The sequence below is a fragment of the Grammomys surdaster genome, unplaced genomic scaffold (genome assembly GCF_004785775.1).
Source record: "Grammomys surdaster isolate TR1022 unplaced genomic scaffold, NIH_TR_1.0 223, whole genome shotgun sequence".
NCBI lineage: Eukaryota > Metazoa > Chordata > Mammalia > Rodentia > Muridae > Grammomys > Grammomys surdaster.
Genome location: NW_021604668.1, coordinates 94,449 through 104,638, shown reverse-complemented (window position 1 = coordinate 104,638; position 10,190 = coordinate 94,449).

The following is a 10,190-nucleotide window of genomic DNA, read 5'->3' as shown; positions in this document are numbered from 1 at the left end:
TACTATATCCAATATACTGAGGAACCACCAGACTGATTTCCACAGTGGTTAAACCAGCTTGCAATCCCACCAACAATGGAGGAGTGTTCCTCTTTCTCTACGTCCTTGCCAGCATCAGCTGTCAACTGAGATTTTGGTCTTAGCCATTCTGTCTGGTGTGACATGGAATCTCAGGGTTGTTTTGATTTGCATTTTCCTGATGACTAAGGATGTTAAACATTTCTTTAGGTGCATCTCAACCATTCACTATTCGTCAGTTGAGAATTCTTTGTTTAGCTCTATACCCCATTTGTAATAGGGTTATTTGGTTGTCTGGAGTCTAACTTGAGTTTTTTTATATATTGGATATTAGCCCTCAGTTGGATATAGGGTTGGTAAAGATCTTTTCCCAATCTCTTGGTTGCCGTTTTGTACTATTGACAGTATCCTTTGCCTTATAGAAGCTTTTCAATTTCATGAGGTCCCATTTGTCGACTGTTGATCTTAGAGTGTAAGTGCCCATGTGTTCGAGGCTCTTCTGCAATTTCAGTTTCAGTGTATCTGGTTTTATGTGGAAGTCCTTGATCCACATAGACTTGACCTTTGTATAAGGAGATAAAAATGGATTGATTTGCATTCTTCTACATACTGACCTCCAATTCAACCAGCACCATTTGTTGAAAATGCTGTCTTTTTTCCATTGGGTGGTTTTGGCTCCTCTGTCAAAGATCAAGTGACTGTAAGTGTGTGGGATCATTTCTGGGTCTGCAGTTCTGCTCCATTGATCTACCTGCATCTCTCTGTACCAATATCATGCAGTTTTATCACTACTGCTCTATAATACACCTTGATTTCAGTGATAGTGATTCCCCTAGAAGTTCTTTTATTGTTGAGAATAGTTTTCTCTATTCTGGGTTTTTTGTTATTCCAAATGAATTTGAGAATTGTTCTTTCTATGTCTATGAAGAATTGAGTTAGAATTTTAATGGTGATTGCATTGAGTCTGTAGATTGCTTTCAGCCAAATGGCCATTTTTACTGTACTAATCCTGCCAATCCATGAGCATGGACAATCTTTTCATCTTCTGAGATCTTCTTTGACTTTTTTCTTCAGATACTTGAAGTTCTTGTCATACAAATCTTTCACTTGCTTGGGTAGAGTCACACCAAGTTATTTTATACTATTTGTGACTGCTATGAATTGTTTCCCTAATTTCTTTCTCAGCCTCTTTATACTTTGAGTAGAAAAAGGCTACTAATTTGTTTGAGTTAATTTTATATCCAGCCACTTTGCTGAAGTTTTTTTTTATCAGGTTTAGGAGTTCTCTGGTGGAATTTTGGGGATCATTTAAGTATATCATCATATCATCTGCAATAATATTTTGACTTCTTCCTTCCCTATTTGCATCCCTTTGACCTCCTTTTGTTGTCTAATTGCTGTGGTAGGAATTCGAGTTTTGTATTGAATAGGTAGGGAGAGAGTGGGCAGCTTTGTCTAGTCCCTGATCTTAGTGGGATTGCTTCAAGTTTCTATCCATTTAGCTGCTGGATACTGGTTTGCTGTATATTGCTTTTACTATTTTTAGGTATGGGCCTTGAATTCCTGATCTTTCCAAGACTTTTATCATGAAGGAGTGTTGAATTTTGTCAAATAATTTCTCAGCATCTAATGAGATGATCATGTGTTTTTTTTCTTTGAGTTTATATGGTGGATTATATTGATTTCCATATATTGCAACTGGTTTCTGATGATGCCAAATAGCCTTGGTTTCTGTTGCTTGCCTCTCATCATCTAGTTATCTCTGATGTTAGTTGGTCTTGCTGTCTCTGACTGGAGCTTGTCGCTCCTATGGGCCTAGAAGCCTGTGATCTTAGGTGTGTCAGCATTCCTAGGGAGACCAGCTCTCTCCTGGGCAGAATTTGGGTATGGATGGCTATGGGATAGCCTTAGTTCTGGGGCACAGATAGAGACTAGAAGAATCCTGTCCCCAACTGCTCTGCTGTTTCTGTGTCATGTGTGCTCCTGGTGAATCCTGCTTTGGACAGTTAATGGAGCGAAAGTGCTAATCTCACCTCTGGGTTTAGGAGTGAGAGCACTCCTGGAAGACTAGCCCTTTCTTGGTGGGATTTTGGTGTGGAGGACTGTAGGACAGGCTTACTTCAGGGCACAGATGAAAACTGAAAGGTAACCTAATCTTTTGCCTTTCTTTTTATCCAGTGTCTGTCTATAGTAACAATTTGGTTTGGGATTATATTTTACCTATTGGTAACATAATCATTGTTTTCTTTCCACTCACTTTTAACATTTACATTTTATTTGAAGTGTTTATTTTGCACAAAACATATAGCTGTGCCTTTTCCTCTGATTATTCTTTTTAATAATTTCTGTTGATTATTTGTATTGTCTATTTCATCATTTTAATAAATTTAATGGAGTTATTAATATCATTGCATATCCAGGACTGCAATCCAGAGGTGGTTCACAAGACAACATTTGCTGTGCAAGAATAAAGACTTTAGTTCAGAGCTAGAGCATACATATAAAGGCTAGACATGTCAGTGCATGTCTGCAATACCAGCACAGGGATTAGCATGACAAGGGGAGATAGACAGATCAAGTGGACTCATTGGTACCCTGTCTGACTGAAATGACAAGCTCCAGGTTCAATGAGAAACCTTGTTATAAAAAAAACAAAATGTAGAGCTTTAGAGAAAGACACTGAATGTTGACTTCACATGCACTCAAATTCTCATCCAGCTACTACCACACCACTATACCACACACACAGAAACCACCACCACCACATAGGCATTATGCAATACCACCACTACATAGGAACTATACAACACTAACACCACTACATACGCACTATGCAACACTACCACAGAGGTGCTATGCAACACCACCACCAAATGGGAACAAACTACATAACAGTACTACCACTACACAGGCACTATGGACCAGCACCACTACGTAGATATTATTCACTGACACTGAGCAGATACTATATGTCAGCACCACACCAAGGTACTGTTCACCACCACACAGCAACTGTACACCAGCACCAAGACACAGGTTGACTTTCTTTTTTTTATGAGCCTACCTCTGAAGTCCTTGTGGTGTATTCTTTTTAATATTCAATATTATATTTTAACTTTGCAATTTTTATTTGGTTTTATTGGAGAATTTTTACCTCCTGCTATAATTTCTCATTATAATATTTCTCTACTGAAATATTCATTTTTACTGGGAAAAAAATGGTTTACTTCTTCAAAAATAGTTGTAACTACTGACTCCAAAATCTGATTTATTTTATAGTTAGATTTTTTATGTGTTTTCCTCTTTTGAGTACACTGTCTAAATTATGTTGGTTCTTCATATATCTATCAATGTCTGCAACATCATATATAGTAAGTTGTGATAATCTTTGTATTTTCTCTAATAACCATATTTTCTCTTTTAACTACTAATGTTTCTGATTGTGTTAGAACTCTAAACACTGTTGCTGGAATGCTCTAGGTTCAATTCATATCCTGAAGGCTATTTCACACTCGGTTTAGTACTGTTCATTCCCTACTCGAAGTGGTGTAACAATTTTCTTTTGTTATTTAGACCACAGATTTCTGAATAGTGTCCTCTGCCGTGGCCTCACGTGTCACACAGCCTATTCCTTGGCCTAAGGTAAAAGCTACAGAAATAGAAACTTAATATAGGCCCTCTCTTTCTCTAAGTAAATATGTGCTAATTACTATAGCCAGCCTACTTCTGTTCACCCAAGCCTTAATTTTTTGTCTTTCGATAATATCAGAATTTATTAGAGAAGAATACATTCACAGGTATGCCAATTTCCAAGACAACAATTTGCTAGATAACCCTACATTCTTTTATATTGTGTCCCAAAACAACAATGCTTTCATTCCAATCTTAATTACTAATATTAATCTCAGATGGCCCATATCAGAAAGTAAATATATCTATATAAAACTGTATAATATATGCAATATATACAAAATGTTAAAGAGGCTAGAGCAGGTTTTAGATGTTCCAGACATAGGCTGATCAGATCTGAGTAAGGTCTGTATTGACAGAATAAGAAACTCAGTCCACCTTCAGAGAAGAAGCTGCTACTGTCCAGTCAGACTTCTATGGACTCATTGTTGAGAGCAAACATGTAGATCACAGTCCAGACGTGAAATGAAAGGGCAGTACCTGATTCAGAGTTGGATAATTCTAGTCAGTGGACAAGTTCCAGACTGGTAAACAGAGTGCAGCTGAAAACATCACCCAACGTGGGGACTATGGCAAGCTTATGTCACTAAAACCTTCATGAGTTCTCTGCCCATATATCTTTGATGCGTACATTAGGTGTTACATGACAGGCCAGTTGAGAGCCATTGCCATCTTAGTGGCACTCAACCCTTACTAATGTAGCCTTTTTCAGCATGTCTATATTTTATGGTTTGTTTATTTGTTTGTTTATTGAAGTAGGTTCATCTAAACGGACATTAATCTTGCATCTCCTGAAGATGAATTCGTATCCTATTAGTTGACCTGACTTTATATTTAAACATGTCTTCTTACCAATAGCATGTAACATAATAGGTCATTTTATTATTATATAGAGGTTTTCTTTCAGTGACTTCTAATTAGAGTAACTTAGAACACCTAAGTAATTATAATTATAGGTATGGGAAGGAGTCAATGGTTCCATCTTGTTCCTTCTGTTTACCTTTTCTTTCCTTCTTTTAGGTCAATATAAAAAGCTTAATATTAACCACCCTTTGACTTCTTTTCTATGTTGCTTTCTATCATTGTTGTTTAGTAGTTGCTCTAGGTTAAAGCTTATAATCACACTTCTAAATTATTGAAACTATTACCACTGGGATTAGACTAATATATATAGTATCAGAACTCACAGAAATCTGGGTTCATTCTAGTCTTACAATAGCTATAGTATACTTTGACTTTCTCATATTTTTATTTGAACACACACAATAAACCCCAAAATATATTGTATTTTTTCCTTCTGAAACATTCTAACTGAGATTTAGATTTCTGCCTGAAATTACCTCTTTGTTCTAGCCTAATAATAAGATTATCGCCTGAAATTACTTCTTTGTTCTAGCCTAAGATTTAAATTCCTGGCTGAAATTACTTCTTTGTTCTAGCCTAATAATCAGATTTCTGCCTGAAATTACTTCTTTATTCTAGCCTAATATTTAGATTCCTGACTGAAATTACTTCTTTGTTCTAGCCTAATGTCAGATTCCTGCCTGAAGCCCACTTCCTTGTCCTTGGGCAATCTCGGATTCCTGCCAAGCAGCCCATTTCCTTGTAGTTGGCCCATGTCAGAATGAGCATGTCTTAGGTCATTATGACAAGAATGCCTTCCTTACCCATCATGGAACATGCATTATCAAAAGCAATGCACTTCTGTCTTAGGTTGGTAAGGTTGTGTGCAGAATCTTACCCGTCTTTGGCTTGCCAGCCTGTTAATTTAATAACTCTGTCTGGAGGTCCATTTTCAGGTTCAATCCACGTACGTTGGCTGCAAAATGTTGATGTTAAAGACAAGCTTTAACATGATGAGCAGGAATAAACATATTCCCAGGACAAAAGGGGCTAGCATGATCAAGCTATATATGCCATTCTTGAAGCTTGACCAAAATAGAAATACCAACCTTAGTACAGAACAAGGAAATAGGCTTCAGACATGAAAATGACTTTGGGCTAGGACAGGGAAGTAGGCTCAGATATTTTGGTCATCCTGATAAGCCCTTAGAAACAGTGATCATGGAAAGGTTCATGGAATTTTGTTTATTGCCTTGCTTGCTCTTTAACTATTTGTGTTTATTGTCTTGCTTGTTCCTTGACTTTTTGCATCTATTATATTGGAAGTTCCTCAATCTAGAACTGACCTGAATACTTGCATGTAATTCAAATAGTATAAAAGCAAAAAGGAGGAGGGGGGATGGGATAGGGGCTTTCTAGGAAGGGGAAATGGGGAAAAGGGATGACACCTGAAATATAAATAAATTAAAAATAATAGAATAATAATATGAAAAATAATATAAAAAATAATAAAATGAAATAAAATAATTAAATGATAATAAAAACAAAAAAACAAACAAAAAAACATTGTAAATGAAAGGGGTATTGTTTTCACACGTATAACCACTTTTACAATGCTCAACAATTCCTTTAGAAAATATTTCCCATTTATTTTTTATTATATATTTCTAGATAAAGAATTCTATACTTAGTTTTGGCTTATTTTTTAAAATTTTATCAATGTAGTATATTCAACTTGCCCTCTTCCTGTAATAGTTTTAGTATTACATGAAATAGTTTTCATATTAAAATTTTGCCTTTATTACTATTTAATCTGTCCTCCTTTCTCTGCTTCTTTTAAAGTTTTAATATTTATTTCTGGCTTCTAACAATTTGGTTGACCTGTCCCTTGATGTGTTTATCATACTTTGCCTATCCTACTTGTGGTTGATTAAGTTCTTTAGACATAAAAGTTTATAGCCCTCACCAAATTTTGGAGAGAGGAGATTGGCTATTACCACTTCATATTTTTTATGAAACATTGTAGATTCGTATCCTTCAATTATACTCCATGAGTTTAGGAAGAGATTCAAGGATTACTTATGGAGACTTATAGACCTTTTTCTCAATAACATTCCTGCTCTTCAAGACTCAGCCCTTAAAATGTAGGCTAGCTCAATGAATTAGTCATCTTATAGTCACCAATTAGTCATCTGACAATGCACCATAAATTGCATAGCTTAAACAACTCCTTAAAATTCTTCAGGCTAAGAAGTCTAAGCTTAATGTGTGGTAAATTTCTCTTACTAGTTTAAAGATAGTTTAAACTATCTTTAAGGTCATCCATGGCTGTATAAGAAAGCAGGCTGAACAAAACATGAGGAGCAAGCCAGTCTGTAATGTTTCTCCATGTTCTCTGCTTCAGATTCTGAAAGTGAGCTATAGTGTTTCTTCCCTTTGAAATGGTATTAATTCCTTCAGAGAGGATCTACCCACATGAGCATTCTAAACCTAATGGATCACCAAAAGCCATGACTACCAATACTATCCTTCTGGGGTTAAGGTGGTGACACAGGAATCTTGGAGCAACACTTTGTTCTCAAGAACTCTGCTATTTAGTTGCTAAATTCTGTAAGTCCACCCTTTTCTGTCTGGTACCCTTCTGCCTGTAAGACTGTTAAATGCCTTGACATAAAACTAAAATGAAAAACCTTGTTCCTTTTCTACACGGCTGATAGTCCTTTGTTAACTGTTGTGATATATCTGGAAATTTTCAAAGCAGTGGATGTATTTTGGACACAGTGAATGAGTTAGTGCAGTTACATTCTTCATAATAACTAGGTATAAGAGAATCCATATTCTTTATTTAAAAATAGAAATCAGCTTATATAATATATTCACATGCTTAATAATAATAATAAACAGGATCAATAATAAACAGGTGATACTTTATCTATAAATGAAAATGTTATAGTAACACAGTAGAATATTGTATTTTCTCCAAGTAATAAACACAAACACTGGAGATACTTCTCAGTAACATTGACACTAAGGGACAATAAAAGGCAAAAATAGTTCTGGTTTCACTGCATCTGCTTGTTAGTGTCAAATCAGAAAAAAATTCAAACTTTTTCTGTCTATTTAGCAAATCCATTATAACTACAGTCTTTTCTAACTGCACTAACATGGATATCAAAATATTAAGTAAACTTTTATTACTTCACAACTGGCAAATGACTTAAAATAGTTTTATGATGTTTCTTTCCTTAATTGATTAGGTTACATTGATTATTCTGTTTAGTGCTTGTACCATCATAAGTGTAATCATTATCAAAAGTGACTCTAAATTTTCAGGAACTACTCTAGTTTTCTTCTCTGTCACTGTGATAAAGAAATTGACCAGAAGCAACTTGAAATAAAATGGTTTGTTTGACTTATAGGTTACAGTCTATCACATAGTTAGCCAATGCAGGAAGTCAAAGAAGGAATCTAAGGGCAGCATCTGAATCAGAGAACATGGAAAAACATTACTTACTGGTTTGCTCCCCATATTTTGTTCAGCCTGCTTTCTTATAAAGCCTGGAACCACCTGTCCAGGAGTAGCATTGCCAACAGTGTGCTAGGACCTTCCACATGAATCACTAATCAAGAAAATGCTCCCACAATCTATGCCTGATGACCAGCCTGATGAAGAGAACTCCTCTTTTGAGTAACTCTCTAGTGTTTCTAGTTTGCGTTAAGTTGACACAGGATTTGTGTTAATTAGGAACTTTGCAGTAACACTCTGCATTAGTGACTATCATTATCATTTTGCCAATGTGTATCATTACATTAAGTAGGAGTGAATATTGACTAATTTTCTGTTATAATAACAAGTTATCTAAATGAATCCAACTTTTAAAAGAAGGGGTTTATTTCATCTCTTGGTTTCATGGATAGTCAGTCATATAGCAGGCTGTGGTGAGGTAGAACATCTTAGTAGCTAGCACATTCAGAGTGATCTGCTCACTTTGTGATAGCCAGGACAAGGAGAGGAAAAGAGAGAGAAGGGATGAGACCTCAACATCCCATTCAAGACATACCCCTAAAGACCTAAGTTTCTTTACTTCCAGCCACAGTCTGAGGAGCAAACTTTTATTCAACAAGGTTTTGAGGTCATCGTTCATAACATACATGAAGTGATTTGTTTACCAATTCCTGGGTATTTCTTTAATAAAATATTAAAAGTCTATAACACTAATTTGTAAAAATAAGTATATTAAAATCTAATAACTAATTGCTTATTTGAAATTTTAAGATCCTTAAATGGAAAAACCATAAAGAATGATTAGTTAAGGAGCTTTACAATTATTTTGAGGTTACCCATACATTCATTTATATCATACACAAGAGAGCAGGTAGCAAGCTTGCGTTTTGCTCTTACTAAATATGAGGAAGTGTTGAACCATCTCAATGGATCTCATGAGTAACACTTTTTATTGTACTGTGGTGTAAGAAAAATTAAATCCTGGATTGTGAAAGCACTGAAATTTGGATAGAATGGATTTTTATATGAATTCTCTTGGTTTATAGCATAATTCTATAATTTTTATGACATGATTTTGAGAGATAGTGATAAGAATAATAATTTTTCAGCTTGAACTTTTTTTGTTCTTGATTTTTGTGAATATGAAGAAATTTTAGAAGTATTTGGGATCACTTTAGGAAACTCTCTTCATTGTTTCAAAATGTGTGAAAAATATACTTTGTGCCAAAAGAAAAGTTGTTGTAAATGTTTTGCAGTTGTTGTATTGATAGTCAAAACGGCACAATTAATTTCTTCTGTAGGTAGTGATTTTTTTTAGTATATCACTCCTAAAATATTTGTTTGATCTTAACTAATCTGTAGTTACTAGTAGATTTAATCTGTTCTGATTTAATTTTGATTTTCAGAAGTTTTTGTTTTATACAAGTGATCCAGAATTAATCAAGGGTGGTTATATTTGGGCATATAACTAGAGTTTAGATAGTAAAGTAACTGGCTTCAAATGATCATCTTTGTCAGAAATCTGTTTGAACAATCAAACTCAATAGATGACACATTTCTTTGTTCCTTTAAAACTCCTATATGGTTAACATCAAGTGAGTGTTCATTATAATTCTCTCCCAGAGTAATTCTTTTCCGCAAAAAATTGCACTACTATATTTGGATGATCATAACTTGTTTTCTTACTCCAAAAGAATAAAAAATAGAAAGAGAAAACAAAATGGCTAAATTCAAGCCACAAGTGAAGCAGCATAGTCATCTCATTATTTCTGTTTATGTTTGACTTATACAATATTTAAATATCATAGATGTTGCTTTATTAAATCCACAAACTGAGAAATTCTGGAAACTGGTTATCTAAGGGGAAAGGTTTTGAGAAGTAGAAAGGAATGTCACTAATTACCAGTCAACATCAGTATGTAAGTTGTGCTCCAAATATCACAATAGCTGAAAATTCCTTAACATTTAATAACTTGCAATCTTTCTTTGATTTTGGTTCTTAAGTTTTAAAACTTCTAAAATAAACATAAAGAAAGAAATGAGAGTGTAGAAGTTAGGCTATGAAGCATGTTCTGAATCAAATATTTAAAGGTGAAACTGACACTCCTGAGGCAGAATTAGAGCTAATGATTCT